Here is a 19,365-nt window from a genome sequence, read left to right on the forward strand (position 1 = left end):
GGTGCGGCAGATTTATTTCTCTGGTTTGAGCACTCCTAAGCCTCTTTACTAAGCCTGGCAGCGGGAACCTCAAAGCAGATGCCAAACTCTGCAATCTTTTTATGTGTGGTGGAAATAATCCCTTTTTCTGGTGCCTGGGAGGAGAGCTGAACCCTGACATCCAGAGGAGCTGCTGCTGGAGCAGCACCTGGGAGCCAAAGCAGAGCCAGCAATGGTCTCTCCTCCCCACAAAGCTCCTTCTCTCTGTAGCCAGCCAACAACCACGCACTTGGCTTTTTTCTGAGCTCCAGCTTCACCCTTGCACCAAGATTGGGAAGAAACACTCAGATCTGACCCCAAAGCCCAGTTCTTCTAACAAAGGATCCTTTACTACTCCTCCTCCTGCAGTTTCACTGCTACCTTTAGATGCTTTGTGAGTTGAAGAAGCTCAAAGAATCTCATGTAACAGAGCAGCCCAGCTCTCAAAGCCACCCGGCTCCCAGATTAACACAGGCCAGGCTAATAAGGTCCTTTGGCTTGCAGGCTGCCTTGGGCTCAGGAACTACATGAGTCACCAAATCCCAATACCAAAGCCCCAGCACCAGGGTAATTGCAGACATTCTGAACCAGATTATGCTGCAAGGACAGAGGGAAGCTAATGATAAAAGGAATAAATAACATTCAGCACATCACTTTTGGCAGGGAGGGGTTGATCAACTTTTACTCTGGAGGAATAGGGAGTGAGAGAGGGAAGATTCAGTTCCACTTGGCTCCCAGGATGTCCAAGGACTTTCACATCCCTGCCCAGAGAACAGCTGCTGTATGTCTTTTACATCTCATAATGATAGATTCCTCATTTAAAAATAAATCAGAGCAGCCTGGGATAGATGCCAGCACATTTCCCCCAGTTTTCCCACATCCTACATTTTAAAGGCAGCTGATGAGCTCCATCCTTGCTGATCCCTCATCCTTCCTTTAATAACTCCCCATGTCCCCATTAAAACCAGTGCATTGCCCTCCTCACCTTTAAATTTACCCCGAGCTGTAGTTCCCTACTTTGGCTGCTCTTACTCAGTTTTGTATCATGTGCTGTTACTGCTTCAACAGCACCAGCACTCTCTGAAGTTCTTTTCTTTTTGTAACTTTTCTCCTCAGGCAGCACCACTGAACCCCTTGTTTAAAAAAAAAAAAAAAAAAACAAAAAAAAAAACAAAACAACAAAACAAAAAAAAAAAAACCCCACAACATTCTTCTGGGCTAATCCATCTCCAAAATTACTACCTCATCAATCACTTTAGAAGTTAAAAATCAATAGTTCAGACACAGCTGGAACCAACACTTATTCTCCACATATTGATCCTGATCTTCGGGTTGACATTTTTCCCCAAAACTTATAAAAGGGGCCCAAGTTTGCAAACAAGGTGCCCAAGCACATCATGTTGAGCAACACAGAGGTTATCAAACCTGGGATCTCATTACACCCTGTGCCTCCCACTCTGGGTTGTGCTCCCTTGTTACATCTTGTTTCAAATTAGACTGAGAGCTCCTCACGCCAGCGGCTGTGGCTCCCGTGGCACCACTGCACCAAACAGGATTAATAAACTCAGACTAAAGACAGCTCTCAAAAGCACAAAAAACTCACAAGAAACAAAGGGGTGTGGGAACATCTTGCCCCTGCCCTGGATAAAGAACTCTCAAGGTGCTCGAATAACTTCAGGACATCCATGAACTTGGCTTCTCTATCATGAGTTTCATTTTTCACTTTTAACCCCAGCCCTCCACAAATTAAGCGAAACTAAATGAAAAGATGTTTTGCATGGTCTAAGATTTTATATCTTTTGAGTGTTTCATCAGCATAGCTCAAAGGTTTAAGTAGTCCATTCAAATTCGGTCATTTGTGTTGTAGACAACAGGGCATACTCAGCAAGCAAGGGACAAGGAATTTAGTGGCAAGAAAACAAGCAGTTTGTCCTTCATCAGTAGGCCACTCTGTCCTAGCCCACGATCTCACACACCCCAAAGCATGGTTTTATCACTGTCTTCCTTCTGGTTTAGGACTTACCTTGGGAATTAAGCCACCCTTACATCTGGCTGGGGAGGTGCTGCCTGCTCAGCTTGCACCAAACTGCACACAGAGCCCCTGGTGCTGCCCTTCCATCAGGGCACACAAAGATTTGGGTATCTGGCCATCAATTCCCAGAGGTTTTACACCAACTGAACCAATTTTCTCATAGCCTGAAGGCGCTGATCTGGAGCAGAATCTGTTTTTTATCAGTTGGGATACAGAAAAAGGAGAAATTTGCCAGTGGCCAACAAACAAGCCAGTTTTTAAGGTAAGGTGCTCTTTTCTCTGCCTGGAGCTGAAGTTGGAATTCAGTTCACTGTCCCCATCATCTTTTCACACTCATCTGCTGAGCTCCATGATAACAGCTCAAGGTTTGGGAGAGCTCACAATGTGCTGCCATTTCTCCCAGCTGCAGCTGAGAGTTCCATCCCTCTTCATTCACTATGGTTTCTGTAACAAGAAGCTTTCAGTATGGTAGAATTCCCAGGCCAAAAAGTGTAATTCCAATAGTTCAGCTCCACAAGAGCAGATCAGGTATCACTGCTTCCCTGGAGGCCTTAAATCCTTTCTCCCTGCCCACCCTCCCTAAGAGCATCCTCTCTGAGGGTTCACTTCTCCCAGGACTAGCACATCATCGCTGGATTTTGCTTCCACAGGAACTTCCAACACCACAAATAATGCCCAGGTGGTGGTTCTGGTGATTTCCTCTAATAGGCATAGTGGGCCTGCCTTAAAGGCAGCATCTCCCTGGACCATGGACCTCCAGGGCAGGTGGGTCTGGGGGCTTCAGAGGGAACCCAGTGCCCACACAAATGAGCACAATTACAGTGGAAAACAGCACTAGAAAGCAGAGTTGTCATTCCATGGGAAATCCTCATTTTCAAACAAGATTAGTTTTGCCTTTAATCATCCTTCCTCCAACCAGTGCTCAGGACAAGAGGCCTTGCAGGCAAAACTCAACCTCCCAGTCTTACCCTTTGCTTGCAGCTGTTGTTACAAAAACACACAAATGAGACCATCACATTTGCATGCCATTTAACTCAGCATGACCGTTCTCCTGCTGGAAGGAAAGTTTCTTCAGGCTGGGTGGTGTAGGACTGCCCAGAAACAAAACCCTTTTCCACAGAAAAGGAGGAAGAAGTTCGGTGTCTCCTGCCTTGTCCCAGAGCTTTGGAGTGAAGGCACTTATGGCAACAGCAAACAAGGGCTCAGCAGCACTTCAGTGATGTGGTTTAAGCAGAAAAAAATCCCTTTCTTGAGCATGGAGCTAAGCAGGCCTCAGGCAGTAATGGGTACATGATGAATAATAAACCCAGCTGAAGCAAGATGCATGAGTCAACCCAGATGAAGAGTTCCTCTTGGTTCCTCCCTCCCCCTTGCCTTTGGCTGTTCCTTGGAAAACCCATATGCATTATAAGGGTGTCCACAAAACAAACATTTGGCTGCTTTCTTCAAGAAACCTTGGAGAGCCCAAAACTGGCTGTGTGGGCTGAGTACTCAGCGGGGTACAGTAACCAAAGCAAAGAGAAACCTCCTCAGGGGCTGTTAGAGCATTTGGGATGGGGGAAATGGAGCAGAAATCTTTGTAGAAAAGCTATTTACATCTGTTTGACCCTTGTAAAACAGGTCCCCAGGCTCTTCCCCACTCAAAGGCATTTGGATGCCAAGGCTGCAGCAGCAGTTTTGATCCTTCTCATGGGAAAGGAATGGGGCAGAGCCACCAGGGTAACCACCAGGCACACACGTGCCACAGGCAGAGCAGAGCCACCTGCTCTGCAGGCAGGGAAGGACAGCAGGAGGCTCCCTGGAAGGACCAGGTGCTGCCTCTTGGCTCACAGTCCCAGGAGGAGCCCACGAAAGTGAAAGAGACCTGCAGCACCCTCCTCCAGACTCCACCTTGCCCCCCAGCCTGCCCCAGCAGGCAGCTCCTCCCTGCTCATCCCCTCCCACTCAAATCCCTTGATCTGCTTGCCAAAGCCCGGGTGCTCCAGGAGGGTCTGGCTGCCCGCAGGGCACGCAGGGCAGCACGCAGGGCTGCAGCTCAGCTCTGGGTGTCACAGGGCCAGGTGGTTCTGGGTCTGCTCTCCTCTTGCTTTGTTCCAAAGGCCCACTGGAGATTCACAAGGTCACCCATCCCAGCAGCACGTGCTGGCCCCAAACCTTGGGAAAACCAATGCCATGAGGCACAGGGAAGGGGAATCCCTTCCACCAAGAGTCTCTGCTGAAACTGATGTGGATGCACACAAGTGACCAACCCACTGGCAGGCACGGCTCCTGCTGCTGGTCTGCAGCCAGGCTCACCCACAGCTCACTCTGCCTCCACAGCCTTCCTCACCCCAAGGCCAGCAGCACCTCCACTTCTCCCTGAATCATGAGTGGCACCAAGCCAGGAGCAGTGTGGAAGTTGTCTGCTTGCTAGGGACCACGGAGAGCAGAGAAATGGGATGACAGAGGGATGACTTGCACAGTTCTACACCCAGCAGCCTCCCAGCAACTTTGTGCCATGGGAGGTAGAGCACAGGGTCCATAAGAGGTGGCAGGTGAATGCTGACCCACCTGCACAGTATATGTCCTCACAGAAAGAAAGTTTCAAGTCTGGTGGCATTCAGGACAGTGCTGGGTGTGACAGCCAGCTCTGCTGCTGGGTTCTGTTACTGCTTATACTGCAGGACAAAGCCTTGCTCTGCAAAAGGGAAAGTGGGTTTTAACTCCTCCTTCCAACTGTGGATGCCCTGCGGTACCTGGACAACGTAGAGATCTGACACACAAACCCCAGGAATGCTCTGTCCAAAACCCAGAGCACTGGCCACCCCATGCAAGCTCCCTCTTCCCTGGGCCATCCCACTGCACCTGGGAATCCTCAGCGGGTACCACGAGCAGCCAAGTGAGCATGGCCTCCTCCTGCAGGCTGTTGAGCAACCTCAGTGGGTGGACACACACCCAGGCTAAGCACAGCTCCAGCAGGGCAGTCCCACTCGGGTCACCAAACACATTCTTGCTGTGGGTGGCAGGTTCCCATGCTCCTCCCCAGGAGAAGCCTGGCTTGCTCAACCCCTCTCAGCTCTGGTTTCCCCAGTGCTGAACCCGGAACCAGATTTCACTCCTCACCAAACGTGCCAGCCCTTCTTGCCACACAGATCTGTCCCAGGGCTGGGCAGAGCTGGTCCATGCCCCACCACTCCATGTCCCATGAGTGGGGCTGGCCAAGGGCTAATGGGGAGGAAAAGGCCTTTGCTGCAACTGCCATTGTCCCTAATCCCTGGTTTTGACCAGATCAGCCTGTGAGGTGCTTGACACCTGAAGGACAGGGATTTTAAGGCTTCCAGTGCCTTCTCAGCACAGCCTTTCCCTCCTTATGACACATCACAGCTTTTGCAATCCAGGTTAGCACCAATCTGCCCTATTTCAACTTCAAAGCACTTCAGAAACATTAACCAATTAATCCTCTCACTGCCCTCCAAAGGAGGTGAGCATCTTTATTTTTATCTGTTTGCCCATCAATGAGAAGGAGAGAGTTAAGAGCCTCTCCCAAGGCTGTCTGCACTTGACTCCCAGCCCCAGGCTGGGGCCATCAGAGGGATGGACAGGTGCACCTCAGACACTGGAAACGCTGCAGGATTCACAGCACCTAAATCAAGCAGCTTTGGTTTTCTCCATGCCCCAAATTATTCAGCTTTTAGAGCATTTTCTGTTCATCATGAGTCAATGACCTGGAAGAAAAATTATCTGAGACAAGCAAGACAGAGGAGGCCACTGACACAGCAACCAGGACCAGCTGGAGAGCCAGGGACACACACACACTGTAAGTGTTTTTAATAAGCCAGGACAAGTCCTACATCTTGCAATAAGAGACAGAGCTCAGCATGGATGGTTCCAGAGTAAGGGGACAAGCTTTGATGTGACCACAGGTAGACAGACAGCCAAGACACAGCCTGAGCTACTGGCAGTGCTTCTCCTTTGCTAAAAACTGGGGCAGAACATCCCAGCTCATTCTGCACTTTAAACGGCCCTTATTTCCTCCAGCTCAGGCAAAGCTTGGTTTAGGGAGCCCTACAAACCTCTGAGTACAGACAGAGCTGGAAAGGGAGCTGGCCTTCAGCTGGGACACTGCAGAATCCAGCAGGTGTCACACAGGCGTGGTGGCAGCTCGCTCAGGGTGGGACATGTGTCACTGGGAGTGATGCTCCCCCTCAGCACCCTCTACATCAGTCAGGACTCACCCAAACACTGCCAACAAAGAGCACAGCACCCACATTCGCCAGGTCCATCCTGTACCTCTGAGGTGCAACCAGCAAAAAAAAAAAAAAAAAAAAAAAAATTGTATTTTATCACCTGGAATAACTATTTATTTGTTGAAGGCATGAGCCCATGAGCACTCCTCCCTTCCCCAGCATCCAGGAGCGCTCAGGAGAGGGGAAGGAAACACCCTGCTCCCAACAGCCCTGAGACAGGAGACTGTGCAGAGGGAGAACAGGGTGCACACAGGCACAGGGCTGAACACCAGAGCCCACCATCAGTGGTGGCTGCATTTACTAAACCCTTCCAGGAATGTCACTGCTGGCTGGGGAGAAGGGACCTGAGCTGCCGGAGAGCTCCTGCTCCTCCTGTGAGGCCTGTGGGACGGGCCAGGCAGGGCTGGGGTGCTGCTCCCTGCTCCCTTTCACTTCAGCAGCAATTTCTGTCCCCAGGGTTCCTCGGAGCACGCGAGTGAAAGTCTCTCTGCTTTTGCAACACCACTGACCCAGGGTGGGACTCCTGCCCCAGTGGCAGGGAAAACCCACAATTGCAGGGCTCACAGGGAAGCACTGGCTCATTTTTCTCATAATTTCCAATGGCTGGGGCTCACACTAAAGGCTGACAATTACTCATTACCACTCACCCCGAGGTTCCACAATGCTCACTAAACCCTGTGAAGATGTAGGAATCCCAAAGCCTTTTGGATGGAGAGGGGCAACCTTTAAACAAAGCTCTGCAATGCCAGATCAATACTGGAAAGAGCTGGAATCAGTCCAGCATCTCGCTGAAGTGGCAGGAGAATTTCAGGCAGATGAAATGCAATTCTCTAACTGCAGTTATTAGAGGCAGCGGGGGTAGAAGCCTTGCTGGATCTGGAATAGAAGTACCATCCCAAGGGAAGGCTTTTCTTAGCATCAAGAACCACTACATGTACTGTTTTAAACAGGTATTCAGAACATGCCTTGCATTAATTGCTAAGCACAGACCTCAAGTCACAGCAGCACCTTAAAAAGGGAGATCTGCCCACCTCCGCAGAGGGTGTCACACCTGCGCCTCCAACACGGGCCCCAGGGAGGGGAGGCAGAGCTGCGGCCGCTCCCACAGGAGCGGGGACAGCATCCCAGCAGACAGTGCCACCTGCTGTCACCTGGCCCCGTCCCATCCCTCCCTCCGGGGTCCCCAAGCAGCCTCCCAGCTCGGCAGTTACAGCCCCCGTGCAAGCCAGACCTCAAAAAGCATTATATTCTATTATATTCTACATTACTGTTATCTATCTGTTGTATTCTTGTCTGCTCATCAGGCTCTGCCCCTTCCCCAGCGGTTGTGTGGGACAGACACTGAGCTGCTGGATGAGCCACTGCTTGTCCACAGCCTGCAGCACACCCTGGGATCTGACACCACACGCTGATATTGTTCACCAAGGAAAGAAGGAAAAGGCAGACACCAGCAATGAAACATGATAAACAATTTCTGAGTGTGCCTTGTCTTCCTCCTCAAGTGGAAACCCTGGTTTTGTGTATCTTTCTTGAGCATTGACATCACCTCTTCCACTCCTGGACCTCTCACCACCTTTTTTGTGGCATGAAGAGGAGCCCAAGCTGCTCAGGAACACCCTGGAACTGAGCAGGGAGACCACCCCACCCTATTCAAACGCCATGAGCAGATGAGCATTTGGAGACCGCAATTGCATGACATGCCCACAAACCCAAAATAACTTAAATAACAGTCATGGGGTTTACCTTGACCCCACAAGGATGCAACACCCTCACAAAACTCCTGTGAACTCCTCCAGGAAACTTTTGCAGCTTGGGTCAGACCAGAATCAAAATATGAAGCAAAGCCAAGCTCAGCAGACCCTTAACATTCATCACAAGAAATTTCTTAACAGAGGGGTGGATTCTCTAGCATATTCTCAAATTTAAAAGCATTTACCTTGCTCTTCTTTTTGATAAAGGTCATTGGAAGGTGGAATCCCCCTCCACAAGAAATTTACTTGCCAAGCCCTTTTCAAGCCCAAATTTGCTTTTCCATTAACTGGCCACCAAGATCTTGACCAACAGTACATTACCCTTCTTCATATTTGAGAAGTGAAAGGCCCAAGGGTTCACTAGGACAGCTACTTAAACCCGTTTATAAAACAAAGTTCAAGTTAGAGAGAAGAAAATTCCTCACAAGTAAGAGGGAATGGAGCTCATTGCCTAAAACATCCCTCCTCAAAAACCTTTCCTTAACCAGAACACAACAAATCCAAATGAGAATGAAGTGTTTTTCAAGAGCCCACTCTGGCTCTCCAGCTGGGGGAGTTGTTGGTGAGCCCAGAAACCCCTGCAAGAGCCAGCAGGGCTGCCCAAAAAGCTGGCACCCAACAAACTCCTCTCTGCCCAGGAGCAGATGCAGAGGCAGCTCTGACATGAAAGCTCATGCCTCTGAGCCATCTGACAAAGGTCCAGCCTGGACAGGAACCATCTAGAAAAAAAAAGCAGCTTTGTTGACACCCCTTCCAAATATTTGGTTTTGAAACCAAATAAACTATCCTAATTCACACACCAGATTTCAAATAAAGCTCTATAAAAGCAGGACAATCCCTCAGAGTGTGCTTAGTCCCCTACTACCCCAAGCCTCATTATTACCTGAAAAATCAACCTAATTTAAGAACTCACATTCAGCGTGCAAATCCCTCAAAGCCAATTACATGCCAGGATCCACATCTTCCTGATGCACTTCCCAAAGCAATCCCACTGCTGGCTCTCCAAACCATCCAGCCTCCCCCTAAATGTGGAGGGGGCACATATTTATGATACCAGGAGGAGTCACATGCCTTAGGTCAGCTGAGCTTGTTTCCCTGTCTCCTTGTTTTCAATTTCCATCCTTCAGTCAGAGTGCTGAAGTGGCACAGGAGAACCAAATTCAATTAACAGGATTAATAGCAATTAAGCTCCTATTGGAGTCAGGGTTGTGCTCTTTAGTCCTGGGTAGAAACTAGATGTCACTGCAACAAGATAAGCGGCAGGTGATGCCAGAAGCTTTTTATTTCCAAGGAGAAAAATTGGTTGCCTTCCTGAAAGTCCTCTCCTCCTCCTCCAATGAGAATTTGGCCCAGATGGAGCCAATTCCTTTCCAGCCTGCTCCTGCTCAGCCCCATTCTCTGCACCTGGAAGAGCTCAGCTTCCCCTGAGCACCAGTTGTAGGATCTGAGCAAACCACCCTGAAGTCGCTCTCTTTTCCCATGCCTGTACAAAAAAAAACCAACCCAGTTTCCCAGCATGTGTGGGAAAGAGCAGAGCACTTGCATGTGATGCTGAAGTTCCCTTTAGTTTGCCTCCTCTGTAGGATTTGCTCCTGACAGCCTGACCCCGCTGTGCCAGGAGGTTCTGCCAAGAGGATCAGTCCCAGTTGTGGGACACTGGGATATTCCCACTCCCTGGCAGGGTCCTGACCCTTCCCCAGCAGGGACCATCCTCGAGGGCAGGAAGGCACTGTCACTCTGGCAATTTCTCCTCCGGTCTCACTGTTATCACAGCACCTCACAGAAGTTATTTTAGCTACAGAGCAGCTTTCTGGCTTCCTGTGTAGTTCCTTAGTGTTCTTCCTAATTGAGGGTTTTAACATTAGCAGCCTTTAGCAGCTGTTCTTCTTCCGGAGGTTGGGGGGGGCACCAAATCTTTTATTCAAATTTCTTCTCTAAGAAGTGGAAACGTGACCCACATCCTAAGAAGATGTCCCTCAAGTGACAAGGCTTCCCCACTCTGTCACAGGCTCCTTTCAGCCACTGCTCCCACAGTTTGCTGAATTCACCAGTCCATACATAAACCCCAAGCAGGAACCAGGGATCTTGGGCTGAATATTTCCTACAGAACCAGGAAAGGGGCTCTGCATGGCTTGGTGGGAGCTGGAGCTTCCCAATTCCAGTGCTGGCCCATCAGTGCCCTCTCCCTGCTGTGAGTGAAGCACTGACAGAATGGGGTGGGTTCAGCAGGGCTCCATGGAGGGGCAGAGCAGCAGCAGCTGGGTGCTCTTCCCAATAGGATGCTACATGCAGCAGCCACCAAGCAAAATGGAAAAGGGGATAGGAGGGGATTGTGGGACACACTGAGGCTGGTGCCTGCAGTTCCTCTCCAGCCAGGGTGGGATCTGCATGGCAAAAAGCTGCCTGAGCCCTCAGAAGAGAGCTAGGATTTACTTTTGTCAGAGCCTTGTGTGTTTTGAAGTTCGGTGAGTGGCAAGAAGCAACAAGCTCCACCAGTGCCCCCAGGAAATTGCAACAGAGTCACCAGTCAAAAGCATTCAAAGATCACAAACCAGGCCCAGATGATCATGAATCACAGCTTAGAAACCGCAAATGGCTCTTAAGCCTCTTCCAAATAATGTCATTTACAACAGGCTGCTTTGGAGTGGTTCTCATTTCCCAGCCGCCTCTGAGCCCAGCAGAGAGAGCAGCTAAAGCAGGAGCAGAGCTCCTCGTGCACTCCTGGGGGATGCCAGGGAGGTGCTGGTGACACCTGGCACGAGGTCAGCCCTGCTGGTGGGGCTGTGGGAAGGGCTCTGTGGGACACCCTGGTGCCAGCGAGGGTGGGCAAGGGGTGTGAAGGACAGCAGGGAGCCTCTCACCTGGTTCCAGCTCCCTCCCAGGCTCCTCTGGCCTCACCTGCCCCACACTCACCTTCGGAGGTTTGAGGAATGTCAGACAGCGTTTTTGTTTGAAAATGCTTCCTGCATTCCTTCATTGAAAGTGCTTTTCATCAGGGAATGCACAGAGGTGGTGTTAAGTGCACTAATGTGGTAAAACACCACAGGCTCCTCGGTCCACGTGTGTGGACAATCCTGAAACTCCAGACAGAGCAAGACCTACATCCCAATAATGCACAGGCAGTAAAGCTCTTAGGTGTCATCAATGTTTTAACGCCCCATTTAAATATTAATCTAATGGAACAGCATAAAAGCAATATCCCTGAAAGCACAGGGTCATTTAGTCCATTGCCCTGTTCCCAGGAAGAATCCAGAGACCTCCTCCAAGTGTTTTACTTCCCCAGTCCAGTGCTGACTTTCTCAGTCTCATAACATTAGTTCTAGTAATAATAATACATCATCATAATGCAAAGCTGGCCATCATGATAATTATTTATGACTTATGCTTCTGGCCCTAACAATGTTTCTGTAGGGGTTTTAATTATCATTTATGCATCTTTGTTCCACGTCCATAAAAATCCCAGGGCTCTGTATGGCTGAAAGCTGAATTTATAGGATCCTGGGAATGGCAGAGCCTGGATCCAGTGAGAAAGGCTGCTCCTAACCACCAAAATGCCAGATCCAGTGAAAGGACATGAATGTCAGCAGGGCACAAAATGCAAAAATGAGTCCCAGCAGGGGGAACTGCAGCTCCTGGAGTAAAAGGGACGCGTGTCAGCTGCATTTGTGCCTGATCCATGATGGAGATGACCAGGGGAGAGGTCTCTGGGTCTGAACCCCAGCTGGTCAAGGGGCTGACACGGTGAGGGGACAGCACACAGAGAGGAATTTGGGCTCCTGTGCCCCTCCCTCCCTTGCTGCACAGGGAGCAGCACTCGGGGCTGTCGAGCCCAAGGGTGCCTGATCACCCTCACTGCAATCCTGGAGGATCCCCAGGGAGAGCAGGACCTGCCACCAGCAGCCCCTGTGGCTCATCCTGAGCAGAGCAGCAGCAGAGCACAAAGCTCAGGGATGGCTCAGCTAAACAGGCAGATGCAGCATCATCAGCTGCCTCCAGCACACCCCTCACCATCTGCTCCTGGCAAACACCTCAGCACTGGAAGAGAGATGCCCCAAGTACAGGCACTGCGAGGCTGCCTTGAGCTTGGAAGCAGGCTAGATTCCTTCCTCCAAAATACACAGAGGGAAAAATACAAGATGCAACATCCCCAAGTATTTCCTACAGAAACTACAGCATAACATGAGGACCTTGGCTGATTTTTTAACTGGAAAACCAAGTTTCTTGGTTAAGTGGGGCTTGAAACTGTGAGCCAGGGGCTTCCAGAAGCTCAGAAAATGAGGAGGAATGAAGAAAAGAGGATCTTGGCAGGGATGAATAAGGATAAGAAGGAAAAGCATACTGCAGGCAGCAGCCATGGGCTTTGGCAGCCACTTCCTCTTGTAGAAGGAAAAAACCCAATTTAAAAGCTGCTTGGGGAAAAGGAGGTTCTGCAGTGGATTTTTTCATCTCTGTTACCAGAGCAAAAGGACTGCTCCTCATATCCCTGATGGACTGAAGACAGTGCCTTCACTGCAAGCACCTCGCTCTCACAACCGGGCTGGAAACACACAAGGCATCAAAAATAATGTCACATTTATTAGGGAAGCAATTCAAGTGCAAAACTCACCGAGGGATACAGGGAGCTGACTACATGCAGAAATCAAAGGGAACCCTTGATGGAAAAGAAATGTTTAGCCACTATGTTCAAAGGCTCCCTAAATCAAAGACAAACTCCTTCTTTAATCAAGGCCATTGACCGAGGCTGAAAGCACAGAGAGCTGCCAACAATTCCCGCAGCGTCGCTTTTCACAGCAGGGCTGCAGGTGCTGATGCTCTTATACCCTGAATCCTTCCCCCAACATCCTGTATCTGTGTCCAGGGAGCAGCTCTTGGCACTCAAAACACAGCAGTTTTGTGGGAACAATAAACCTCAGCCATCCAAACGTCCCATGCCCCTGTTTCAGCTGCAGGAAACTCTCAGCCTCTGAGCTTGAGGAGTCATTAGGAGAAGGAGCGTTAATTGGTCTGTATCTAATCTGAGCCCGACCCAGGGGTCAATGGCTGTTAGTTAAGTTTATCAGCAGTGTTTGGCCATCATTTATCAGCTTTGGGGAGGCTGGGCTGGGGCAGGTGTGCAGCATGCTGACGCACAGAGGGCTCAGGGAATATTGATTTTCCCACCCGCGATTAACGAGCGCGCGTTTGTTGGGGTTAAACCACACCAGCAGCAGCACGAGATGCTGCTGGGGAAAGAGCTGCCCAAGAATGAAGTGCACAGTTATGAATGGACTCGTGAAATATCATGGATCTCACGGTGCCTTGTGGCGGCACAGCTCTGAGGAAGAACCATCTCTGGAAACAGGCTCAGTGTTTCCCATGTCTGCTGAGCTTTATGTTCAGAATCAGAGTCCAGCAATGTTATCCCCAGCTCTGTCTCATGTCTGCTACTTGTCTTCCCTTTCCTCACAAAATCTCTTTTCTATCAGTCTGTGAAAAAGCCCGCTGCTCATTTTAAAATCTCTCTATAGGTCACGGAAGAAGAAATGTGTCAGAAATTAAAGCCTTATTTCATAATCTGCATTAGTTTTCTCTTCCTATCCTCACCTTTCTGATTTTTTTATAGGCAATTTTTCCTGTGGAGCTAAACAGGCTGAGAGCTCTCCACTGGAAAAACTTTATCTCCTCTATTTGGGTAAAATAGCACAGTGAGCTGGACCAAAGAGCTTCAGCTTCCTCTAGCCATATATTTCATTGACATCAGAAGTATAATACTGGTTTTCCTATTTCTGGGCCAGTTCTGGGAGCAAATCATTCATCAATAGCCATTAGTGCTGCCAATGGAGCTCACAGGAGTAGCTAGAAATGCCAAATATTTCTGGGGTTGTGATGAAAGTCATTTGCAGTATATTTGGTTTTGTTGATCAACTGGCTTACAAAGTGATGGAAAATATTACAAAAGGTTGGAAAAAACTGTTGACAAAATGTTTTCAAGAAATTAGGGGAAAATGTGAAGATATCCTGTATTTCAGACCTCCACTAAAAAAGTCTCCTAGTCCTGGAGACTGCATTAGCCAAGGACCACAGAGGGGCTGTTGCTTCTCTGCTGGTTTCTGACAGCTTTTGTGGAAAATATCAGTTCATTCAGTCATGTTATGAACCTGTGCAAGTATAAAGACTCCACTTTTTTTGGTCCAGCAGCAGTGTTTGTCCACCCTCATGGTGAAGGTTTTTTCCTGCTATTCCATTGGCAAAACCCTTCCTGCAGCTTCTCTGCCATCTCCCACCCTCGCTGTTCAGGTCTGGGAGGGCTTTGGCTCTGTCTTCTCCTCATGTCCTGCTAATCCTTCACCTCCTCACACCAGCTCTGCAGCCAGGACAGTGCACCCAGAGCTCACCTGGGCTGCACCCAACTTTCTAAAGAGCCAGTTTCAGATATCATCACTTGAAACTCACCTGAGGGAAAGGGTCAGACAATCACAGGATGGTTTGAGCTGGAAGGGGCCCTAAAGATCATCCAGCCCAACCCCCTGCCATGGGCAGGGACACTTTTATCCTGTCCAAACAATTTATCCTGTCCAAACAGTTTATCCTGCTCCAAACCCTGTCCAGCCTGGCCATGAACACGTCCAGGGACGGGGCAGCCACAGCTTCCCTGGGCAATGGACAACAGCTGCAGACAGGATCCCTCATGCAAACAGCACCAGGCACTGGAGATCCAGGATCCTTATCCAGAGTGGCTCATAGCAGAGCTCTTAAGTTACCTCACACACACTTCAGAGTGAGATCCAGCCCTGGACAGGGGACATGTGGTCCTTGGGAGCAGAGACAAGAGCTGCCTGAGCTGAGCAGAAGGACAGATTAGACTGGATCATCCCCCTGAGTCTGTGACCCCAAAAGGACAGGGACCATATGCTTCCCATCTGGTGAAGCTCTGTGGAAGAGGGAGTGGGCACAGGGTGCTGCTTCGAGTTGGAGAAAGGGGGAGTGATTTGCTGGAGGAGATTGAAATCTGTGTTTGCCCAATTATCAGCTGCAGTGCTTAATCACTCTGCCCTGGATCTCCCCGGCAGCCGCAGGGGCAGTCGGGCGTGGGGGTGGGAGGCAGATAGGATTTAATAAAGAAGCAATTTTATGAGGAATACTTTGCTTTTGGCACTTTCTGTAGGAGTGGGAAAAATGATCCTTTTTTCTTCGGTAATGCCAGGGAAAGCGAGAAAAGCAGAGCTCCATGTTTCAGCTCCTGAGGGATCGACTCTCGCTCCGTGTGCTCTCACTGCCTCTCCATCCCATGGAGATCCTGCAGGAGACCCAAGGAGAGGGGCATGAGAGATCAGGGGAGAAAGGGGGGAAAGCCTGTCCTGGAGCTGGCACCCCTGCACTGACCCAGGGTCCCACCTGCAAGGGACAGAGCCCCAGGGTCAGCAGAGCTGGCCACAGCCCAGAGTCATTCCCAGCAGACTCGTGCCACCACCCAGTAAATCACAGCAGAGGAGGGAAAGGGTTCCATGGACTGAGCCCGTGGGGTTTGGTGCCACTGAGAGGTGGGAGAGCAGAGGAGCTGGGCTGGCAACTTCCACACCAGGCTGGGAGCTCCACCCCAGCCAATGTCAGCCAGGAATCCTTACAAGCACGGAGCTGTCCCCAGCACATTCATCCTTCTTGGGAAGCATTTGATTGGCATCCAGTCACAGCCTCTTCTGAACAACCCAACAAGCTATGATTTATGTGATGTGTTTGTCCTTAGACACTGCTGTCAGCAATACCCAGGCTCAGGCAAAGCTGCTGATGCCTGCAGATTTCCAAAGGTCTCTCTCATGGACATGCTGCCCTTGCTGAAGGATAACAAACAGAAGCTTTAGTAAAAGTAAAGATGATGTTTTGGTAATGTTATCCTGTAGCTATGCCCAGCCCCCTCCCCAGAAACCAGAGGTCCCAAGATATCCAGAACAGAAGAGAAAACAAATTGATATACTGTCCTGGGCTCCAGAGATTCTCCTGCAGCAGGAAAACATATGTGATGCTTTCTCAGCAGCTACTCACAGGATCCCTTTTCCTAAACTGTCAGAATGTTCAATATCTCCCATGCACCCAAAGAACAGAATAGCTTTCTCAGCATTAAATGGGAAAGAATCCAAGACAAAAATCACTACCGACCAAATTATGGTTTGGGTTTGGTTTTTTCCTGCAGGAAAAATCAGTGTTTGAGCAGTATTCCCTGGACAGAGGAGCAGCTGATCCCTGCACACTGCTCTCACCTTGCTGATGCAAAAGGGCTTGGTCTGTCTCACGCACATTTCCAAACCACCTTGGATACCATGGGCAAGGTCTTGGCTACACCTGCAAGATCCAGGCCTGGCAGGTAACACAAATTTAGGCATTTTAACTTTTCAATCCAGCACAAGCAGCATTTTGGACCCAAAAGAGCTTTGATCATCTTGGGAACTTTCACATTTGCATCAGCCTTTCTCCCAGTTTCACTCATGCCACCCACTGCAGGGCAGCAGCAAAGTGCCCAGCTGCCCTGCTGAGATCCTGAGCACTGAGGAGCCTCGGGTGCCCTGGAGCCTGTGCTTCATGAATCCCAGGGAAGGTCCCCACAGCCTCCACCAAGGGACCAAGCTCAGGGATGCCACCAGCACAGGGCCATGGTGCAGGTCTTGGTCATGGTCATTCCTAGGTGAAAGGGTTGGGACAGCACAAGGAGCTCTGCTCCTGCTTTAGCCCATTCTCTCTCTGCTCCAGGAGAAGGGTGGAAAATGTGAACCACTCCTAATGAACTTGTTGGAAAACACCATTATTTGGAAGAGGTTTAAGAATAACTTGTGACTTCTAAGCTGTGATTCATGATAATCTGGGTCTGGTTTGTGATCTTTGAATGCTTTGGACTGGTGACTCTGTTGGTTTCCTGGGGGCACTGGTGGCTTTCTCTTTGTACATCAAGTCTCCACAAAAAAAACAAATTCCAGCCCTGGTTACAAGTGATCCTCCAGCCTGTCATGGAGGGACCAGCACAGAGAAATAGGTAGTTTCCCAGATTTTTAATTGCCCTGCAATGTAATTTTTTATCCCTTTGCAACACTTTACTACTGAAATGAATGTAACTTGAAAACACTCGGGTTTGGCCAAAAGACAATACAGAAATTCATCCTCAGAAGGAGAATCACCTCTTCCTGCTGGTCCACCTGGGGGCAGACCTGGCAGTTCAATTTGCCTCCTTACCCACTGCCCCTTCCCCTCGTGCCTTGTGTAGCATCAGTTCTCTCTCCAAGTGCTCCCAGCACCCAGGAGGAGACACCAGCAGCAACTGCAGAGATCTTGTGTCCTTGCCCATGTGTGGTGGCCGCCACCCAACAAGGTGGCCGAGGGGACACCATCCCATGCCAGCCTTGGAACCCTCCTGGCCCCTCCATTTCTCCACGACAGGCTCAGCAACTCACACAGCACGGCTGGCAGAGCCACCTGACTCATTTCTCTCTACTCCTCCAGCTGATGTGTTTGGAGGAACACGCTGCTCTGACAAGGTGACACATCCTGAGAAAGCCCACACTGCCGAGCACGGCGCAGGAGCACCCAGTGCAGCAGCAGCAGCTCGCAGCTCTTTTTCATTCCTCCCCAGTCAAATGAGCCCCAAGCACTTCTGTTTGATTTTCCTGAAGGATATCCAATTGTTGTCAATCAGGAGAGAGGAGCCCTGAAATCCCCTGTTTTTGATGGCATCTCATAAAGACACAGCTGTCAGTGGAGACGCTTGGAAAGGAAGAGCATTTGCTAAGGGAGAAACTGCATTAAAACCCAAGTGTGCCTGCTGTTCAGCTGCAGCCTATGCTGGAATCTTCTTTTGGCAGAGGCAACTGCCCTTGAGTCTGTTGGTTTGGCTCAATTCGTTGTGGAATAATTAAGTTCAGTCCACTGCACTGCATAATCTGGAGTTTCTTCAACCTTCCTCAGTAGCAAAGTACTTAATCTCATCCAGCTCTGGGAGCAGTTGGGAACATGAAAATCAGCCAGTGCAAAGCTATCAGGAGCCTCAGCAGTAAGAGGATGAAGAGAGGAGTGTCCAGGAGGCAGGGGAAGGTCAGCAGCCTGCCTGTGCTTTGATGCCTCTGGCTTCTGGAGGAAGGAGAAAACCACGGCATCACACACCCTGAAATGTCCCAGGAGCCAGCACAGTTGCCACCTGCAGAGCATAAACAGTGAGGATGTACCCATCAAACTCAAGTCTGGAAATGAGCCTGGATGTTTCCAAGGAATCTGAGGAAAAACGTTTCTGTTCCTGGACAATCCAAACTATCACATTTCCTGGCTACAACAAGGATCTTGAAACTGAAAAATGTGTTTTACCAGGAGTGGGCACGCCCCAAACATGGGAAATCAGAGAAACTCTTTTCAGCACTGCTCTATTTACATGTCTTAGATTGAAGAGGAAAAAAACCAGGGGACGGTGTTGGACTGAGGGGAACCTCTTTTAGCTATAAAAAATTATCCCTCCCTCCCTTGCTCCTCAGAGGGTGATAACACCACCTGAACCACTGTCCCAGGCACACTAAAGGATTGTTTTCTGTGCTCAAAGGTGCACTAACACCCAGCCCAGCTCCTGAGAGCTGCTGAGCAGGTCATACCCAAAGCCAGCTTTACTCTCTGAATTAATGAAATAACAGATGCCACCAGGAGCTGTTCTTTCTGCCTCATGTTGCAGGTCAGCCCAGAGAGAGCAGAGGGAAACCCAGTCAAGAGGGAGGAATCTGCCCATGTCCACTGAAGCAAAATCAAAAGAGATGTTCATGGCAGGGGAAAGCACCCTCCAGAGCCACACTGGGGATGGGGTATCCCTTGGACAATGGAGCAGCTGCCAATGGAGCTGAGATTTCTCCCTCTCAAACAGCTCCTTGAATCGCTCTTGGCATTGACTTTTTCCTGTTCAGCTAATTAAAAATCTGTCTTTGAGTCATAAGCCCCCATTAGTAATAATTTGCTTTGCACTTCTCCAGTGATTTATGGCTGAGATATCAAAGCACTTTAGAAACATTAATTAATCCTTCTAATCCCCAGGGGACTGATCCACTCTCTGCAATGCACCACTGGTGGTGTAACTGTGGGAAGTCCCCAGGGTTTACTCCCAATGCAGGCAGGGAGAGGGGAAGGGAGCAGCATCTGACCCAGCAGCTCATATCAGCTGCTGTCTGCAGTCAGAGATGTGCAGTCAAAACAGCAGCACTGGATCTGCAGCCACGGGCAAGCCCAAGGCACAGGCAAGCTCTGTGTGCTCTCCAGAGCCATCCTTGCTCCCATTCCCGCCTGCCCAGGGAGGGAAGGGGAGCTGCAGCCCCCAGCTCTGCTCTGTGGTCACAGCAGGGAAGGT

At 49.8% G+C, this 19,365-nt stretch overlaps 1 protein-coding gene across 1 annotated transcript in view; it reads right to left on the reverse strand.

Moving 5' to 3' along the window:
• Positions 1 to 8,970, reverse strand: part of LOC118692301 (serine protease inhibitor Kazal-type 5-like) — a 42,360-nt gene extending 33,390 nt beyond the window's left edge. Inside the window, exon 1 of the mRNA XM_036392029.1 lies at positions 8,941 to 8,970. The gene's annotated coding sequence lies outside the window, so the exon portion shown is untranslated. The remainder of the gene's footprint in view (positions 1 to 8,940) is intronic.
• Between the last annotated feature and the right edge of the window lie 10,395 nt (positions 8,971 to 19,365).

Source organism: Molothrus ater, chromosome 15 (assembly GCF_012460135.2).
Source record: "Molothrus ater isolate BHLD 08-10-18 breed brown headed cowbird chromosome 15, BPBGC_Mater_1.1, whole genome shotgun sequence".
Taxonomy (NCBI): Eukaryota; Metazoa; Chordata; class Aves; order Passeriformes; family Icteridae; genus Molothrus; species Molothrus ater.